Genomic DNA, 5,901 nt, shown 5'->3' on the forward strand with positions numbered 1-5,901 from the left:
TGTGTGTCTCCCAGCCCCCAACAAAGGTGTTGAGGAGACAGAGACTGCTTATAGGTTCTATGCAGTGGCAATGAGAGCTATAAGGAAAGTCTGAGAGAGAAAGAGTGGGGTGGGGAGGACCTTCACGAAGAGTCCCAGGATTTTGGCTCTGAGTGCCTCAAATACATTGACAAGTAGTTCTACAAAATGTTACTGACAAGGTAAAATGCCTAATGTTTTCAAGAGTTCCCCTGGAACTTCTCCCCACATGCCACATCACACCGCCAGATGTACATGGCAGAGCCCAAAGGCCACATTGTTGAAGAAAGGAAAACAAGAATAAGCCCTGTTGCTCTTTAAGGAGAGAAGAAGGAGCTGAAGGCTGCCGGGGCCCTTCCCATGTAGGCCTGTGTTCTGTAAAGCAACTTCCCAGCAGCAGCCTGGCACAGTTCTAGGTGAGGGTCTCACTTTTGTCACCCGTACTTCAATGTACTCTATTTTCCACTCAAGAGCTGTCACTTTCTCATTGATTGTTGCAAGTCTTGAACAACAAGACATATCAAATGCGTTGAGAAAGTCCGCGATATTCTTGATGCTGCTGGTGATGACCTCAGTGTCCTCCCGGTTCTCCCAGTCCTGGTGACGCTCCCGCTGCACGGATCCTCTTGTCCTGCCATGGCTGCCACCTAATGAAGAGCCTATGGGTTCTTTCAATAAGGAAGAGGTGAGGAATGAATCTCAGCTACTCAGTGAACATGGGACTTGTTTTCTCTCAACTCATTTAGCATGAGTTGTCTGTTAGGAGCCGCCTCAGACTTACTGCAAAAAGGCTCCGACTGGTCTCTCTTCCCAGGTGGTCAGAGTTGTCTGAATCCCAGCGAAAAGTCATCCTGAGCCCCCCCCATACTTGGCAAAAGTGGAGTCATTTGACAAGAGCAAAGACTAAATTAGAAATACCAGTGTTCTGACTTACAGTGTAAAAAGTGTATATTAAAAGTTGCTGCAGATAGTATTATAAAAGACATAAAGTGCCCAATGCAGTATCTAGCTTATGATTGCAATTAAATGAATAGTAATTTCCTTCTCTCTTTCTCTTCCTATCAGTGCTCCCCTTCCTCCCCCTTTCCCCTTGTGTCAGTAGTAGAAAAGGTCATTGCAATGTGCACTGGGCATTTCAGCTCTTTGTTCCATGACCCAGAATGTCCAGAGAAGGATCTCAAAGAACACACCAATGCCCAAGACTCAAGGAAGCCAGAAACATCACGTATGTTTATTTTAATTCAATTCATAAGTTGTTCAGCCAGAAAACTTGAATCTATAGCAAACCAGGCCCAATTAGTTCTGGTGCTTGCTTCATAGATCTGCTTATTATCCTGTAATAACATAATCAATACTGCCTGCTAGGCATGGAGGAGAGGTTTTGTGAGATGCAGAGAAACTCAAGAAGTCATCCAGTCTGTATGACAAAAGCGAACTCCTCTGAGTTTTCTGCAATAGAATCCCTTCTTCACTGAGGTAGGAATGATGGCCACCTATGTGATGTAGTTTGATAAGATCAATAGCAAAGATCTCTCTGCAGCTTTACTTTTCTCTTCTTGAGAGATTATATGCTAAAGTGGAAGAAGTGCTCAACCAAATGTCAAAATATGGGTTTGAATTTTGATTCTACCACGTACTAACTATATGATCCTAGACAAATTATTCAACCTTGCTTCCTAGTAAAATGGGTTGTGAAAATTAAGGAAGAAAACTTTTGTGAGAGGATATGCCACATGTAGGTTTTTCAATTAATGCATGTTTCTTCTCCTGCCAAAATAATAAGGGCATCAACTATGGAGCACACAATTTCAGTATGTTAGATCATTGATTCTCATGGCGAAATGATGAAGTGTGGGTAGAATCCCCAGGTACATATGAGAAGATCAAGCTGTGAAAGACTAAATAATCTGCACTGAATCGGTTAAGTGGTGGAGCCAAAATTTGTACCCACGTTTGATAGCCCTTTCACTATTCCTGGCCTAAACTCTTATTACCTGCCACATTTTCATTTTAATAGGAAGTAAAGTCTTAAACTAAATGGTAAGCCTTAATAGTGGCATTTCAGGCATTAACAAGTTAGGTAAGGAGATTAACCGATCAATCAAAGTTAATTTGATCTATCAGCCATTGGCACTGTCCAAAACGCACTCTGGTCAGATCATGTATCCTGGGGAAGCCTGAATCCACAGGCCTTTCCGAGGGGTCCTCTCCTCCTTTCGCCTGCAGGCACCTGGCACATGGCCCACCTCCCTTTATGAATTCCCAGCAGAGAAGGCAGCATTTTCCTTTCTCTTCCATCCTATTGCCTTCAAAACGACATAAAATCCCTTTTGGTTTCTCTATGTCATAGAGTAACAGAAAAAAGGTTAAACAAAAGGTGAACTACTTGATAAATTACGTAATTATTAAACACCTCCCAAAACTATGGTGGGCATCACCCGTAATGACATGTAAAGAGTGCAGGTCTCGGTTCTGCAGTCCTCTCCACAGGCCGACTCTCAGACCCTCCTTGGGAACGTCCAGCTGGGTTTATAGTTCTCTTATCATTTTCTCCTCCTCTTCCCTAGGATTCCATCCTGTGGAAAAATTCAAATGAATGTCTCCATTTGTTTACTTTTCCCCCTCCCCTGCACTGGGGAACTATGGGGGAAAAAAAGAGAACCAGCCACCCAGACCCTAGAGTTCAGAATCAATCACTATTCTGCATCTTCATGACAAGGGGAGAGAATCACATTCAAAAAGATAAATCTTTTCACTCATGGAAGAAACACACACTAGTCAGAGATCTAATGATTGAGGGACTAACAGAGAGTCCTGCAAGGAGACTGAGGACATAATATATTGCCACCATGTCACTGGATAAATTATTACCATATATATATATATAGTAGCAGACAAAGGAGTGAAAGATTTGTCTGGATTTTTTTCCTCTGCTGTTACTTCTTTGATCTGAGATCAGCGGGGCGGTCCTTTGAAGAGCGGGTTTCTGAGGCTGTTGGGCTGCAGGTGCCTTTCGGAGCAGTCACGTGACCATTTATCATTCTCCTTTACATGTTTTGCCAACTCCAGGGTGGAAGTTTTGCAATCTTTTTGACTGATTTATGAATGCAGAACATGTCAGGTACATTCCAGGTCTTTACTTGGGGCTATAGGGTGGCCCTGCCTGCTTTAAGCATGAACCCACACGGATCTCCATCTAAACATTTAGGATTGCTAATAGGGATGATGTCTGCAGACCACCCCAGAGGTCACCCAAACACCACGAATCATTTACAATTTCACAGCTGTACTTTCTACACAAAGTGACTGTGTGGGCAGAGACAAAAAAGCATAAATTTTCAAAATTTCCCTAGTGAGGGGGATGTTATTTTTGTGATTCCTGTAAACCATTCAGAGAGTGCTTCCCCCCATATTGGTCATACACATTAGTAGGAAAGAATCAATGGAAATCAGTAAAATTCTTTTTATTTCTATTTATTTATTTTTATTAAAATTTATTCGGGTGACAATGGTTAATAAAATTACTTAGGTTTCAAGTATACAATTCTGTAATACATTATTTGTGTATCACATTGTTTGTTCACCACCCAGAATCGGTTCTCCTTCCATCACCATATATTTACCCTCATGTACCACCCCCTTCCCCCGTACCCTCTGGTAACTACTGAACTATTGTCTGTGTCTATGAGTTTTTGTTTCTTTATTTGTCTTGTTCCTTTGCTGCTTTTAGTTTTATAGCCACACATCAGTGAAATCATATGGTTCTCGACTTTTTCTGTGTGACTTATTTTGCTTAGCATGATAATCTCAAGATCCAATGCCTTTTTATATTTTTGAAGGAATCTTAAGTACTACCTGAATTGGTTAACACATGAGTTTTGGATTTGGAATTTGGTGGGACAATCTTTTAGGTTAATTATACAGAAATTTAAATTATTTACTTTAAGATTTTTTTATATTAAAATTATGTTTGTATATTCTCAGCACAAAGTTTCCATATACTCTGAATCCAAGCTGATATTACTGGATCATCATTGCTAAATATTTTTTTGGACAAGCTCTGTCCAATAGAACTTTTAGGGATTACGGAAATGTCCGTTCTCTGTGTTGTCTGTAGCAACTAACCACATCTGGAACTGGGTTTTAAATTTAATTTAATTTTAATTAATTTCAATGTCAATAGCATATGTGGCTAGTAGCTATCTTAGATCTTAGTGGACAGAGCAGGTTTGGACCACTCTGTGGAAGGGTTGGCAGAGGACCAAGGTGTTCTGAGTTTGGCTGAGATTATGTAGAAGAGTGTCTTGTTTTCTCCAAGTCAGGAGGAGCAGTGTTGCAGTGTGCCCACCGGCTCTCATCTTTCCATCTCTGCCCAAATCTCACAGTAACAAAGCCTTGCCTGCACTCCCCGGTCAGTGCTCCCGCCTTCTGGGTACCTGTAAGTCATCATCCGTGCCCCTCTCCTGATACTGGGCATGTGCTGTCCTGCATAGCTAGCTTTTACCCTGTAGGTCAATGTGTCCCCCTAGACTGTAAAACTGTGGTGCCGTCGGGCCAGTGAAAGGTCCTGCTCCAACACAGGGAGAAGAACCAACCCAGGCTAAAACAAAGCAGAGAGACCATGGGGCAAGATTCATCCCGAACCCACCTTGACCTGCTCTGCACCCTTGCCCCTCCCCACTCACCTTCATCTCTCCTTCCTTTTTAGGAACCTTTACTTTCTTTCTCCATCATCCTGGTTCTTCTAGTACGCCTCCTGGCTTTGACCTTTGCACTTAGTTTCCACATTAGGGCCTATCTCTAGTTTTCTGTACCTTGTGAGTTATCCACTGTGCTTCCTGATAACCGACCTCTTGAGGGTGAACACGTGTCCTCCTGTGGTCTGAGCCAGGGCCAGTTCCTGTCCGGGGCTCGGGTTGTCTGCCTCCTACTTTCGGTATAGGGACCTATAAATACTTATTAATATTGACAGAAACCTATTTAAAAAAGACATTTCTGTTTTGTTTTGTTCTGAATTGCTTCTCAGCTGTACCACATGTATAGTTGCTTTGAGAAACCAAGATTAAAAAACAAACGACAGCATGAGGATCTAAGCAGTGGTGAGAACCCTACAGCCCCATACAGTTAGGCTGCGGTGCTCCCCTGGCCCTTCTGTCTCCCTGTGACCAGGACCCTGGATGCCTGTATCCCCACTTGACATTTAAAGAGAAATGTATTGTATTTTAAACAGGAACACATCCACATTGTTCAAAGTGCAAAACAGTCACGGTGACAGTGAAAAGCCTTTCTCTCCCACTAGGCCTCCAGTCCCCATCCACTTCATCCTCCCGCCCTGCCCCCAGCAGGTAACCATTTTATTGTGTTTTAGTGTGAGTGAGGCGTTTGAAAAGCAAAAGGAGCAAATATAAATACAGATGTTTATCTTTCCTGCTTTCGACTTGAAAAGGTAATATACTATCCGTACTGTTCTGTACTTTGCTTTTTTCACTTCATTCTTTGGAAACCTTTCCATATTTGTTCATAAACAGCACCATATTTTTCTCTTTTTTTTTTAAAAAAAAGTACCTGGGAAGTATTTCATTCTTTGGCTGCTCCTTAAACTATTTAACTAGTCTTCTCTTGAGAAACATTGGATTATTTCCAATCTTCTCCTGGTGGAAACAAAACTGCAATGAATCATCTCATATATCATTTTGTACCTGTGTAGGTATATCTATAAAATGAATTCCAAGAAGCAGGGTGGATGGGGCAAAGCATCTAGTCTTTGGTGGTTTTGCGAGCTGTGACCCAGTTACCCTCCCTAGAGGCTGCACCAACGTGAGGTCCACCAGCAATCTATGGTCTGCAGACTTGATCCAATCATTCATTTCTTAAATAACTTTG

General features: G+C 42.1%; 1 pseudogene; it reads right to left on the reverse strand.

The window, feature by feature from the left end:
- Nucleotides 1-255: 255 nt before the first annotated feature.
- Nucleotides 256-656, reverse strand: LOC117025586 (probable protein BRICK1; annotated as a pseudogene).
- Between the last annotated feature and the right edge of the window lie 5,245 nt (nt 657-5,901).

This window comes from Rhinolophus ferrumequinum, chromosome 8 (assembly GCF_004115265.2).
Source record: "Rhinolophus ferrumequinum isolate MPI-CBG mRhiFer1 chromosome 8, mRhiFer1_v1.p, whole genome shotgun sequence".
Lineage (NCBI taxonomy): Eukaryota > Metazoa > Chordata > Mammalia > Chiroptera > Rhinolophidae > Rhinolophus > Rhinolophus ferrumequinum.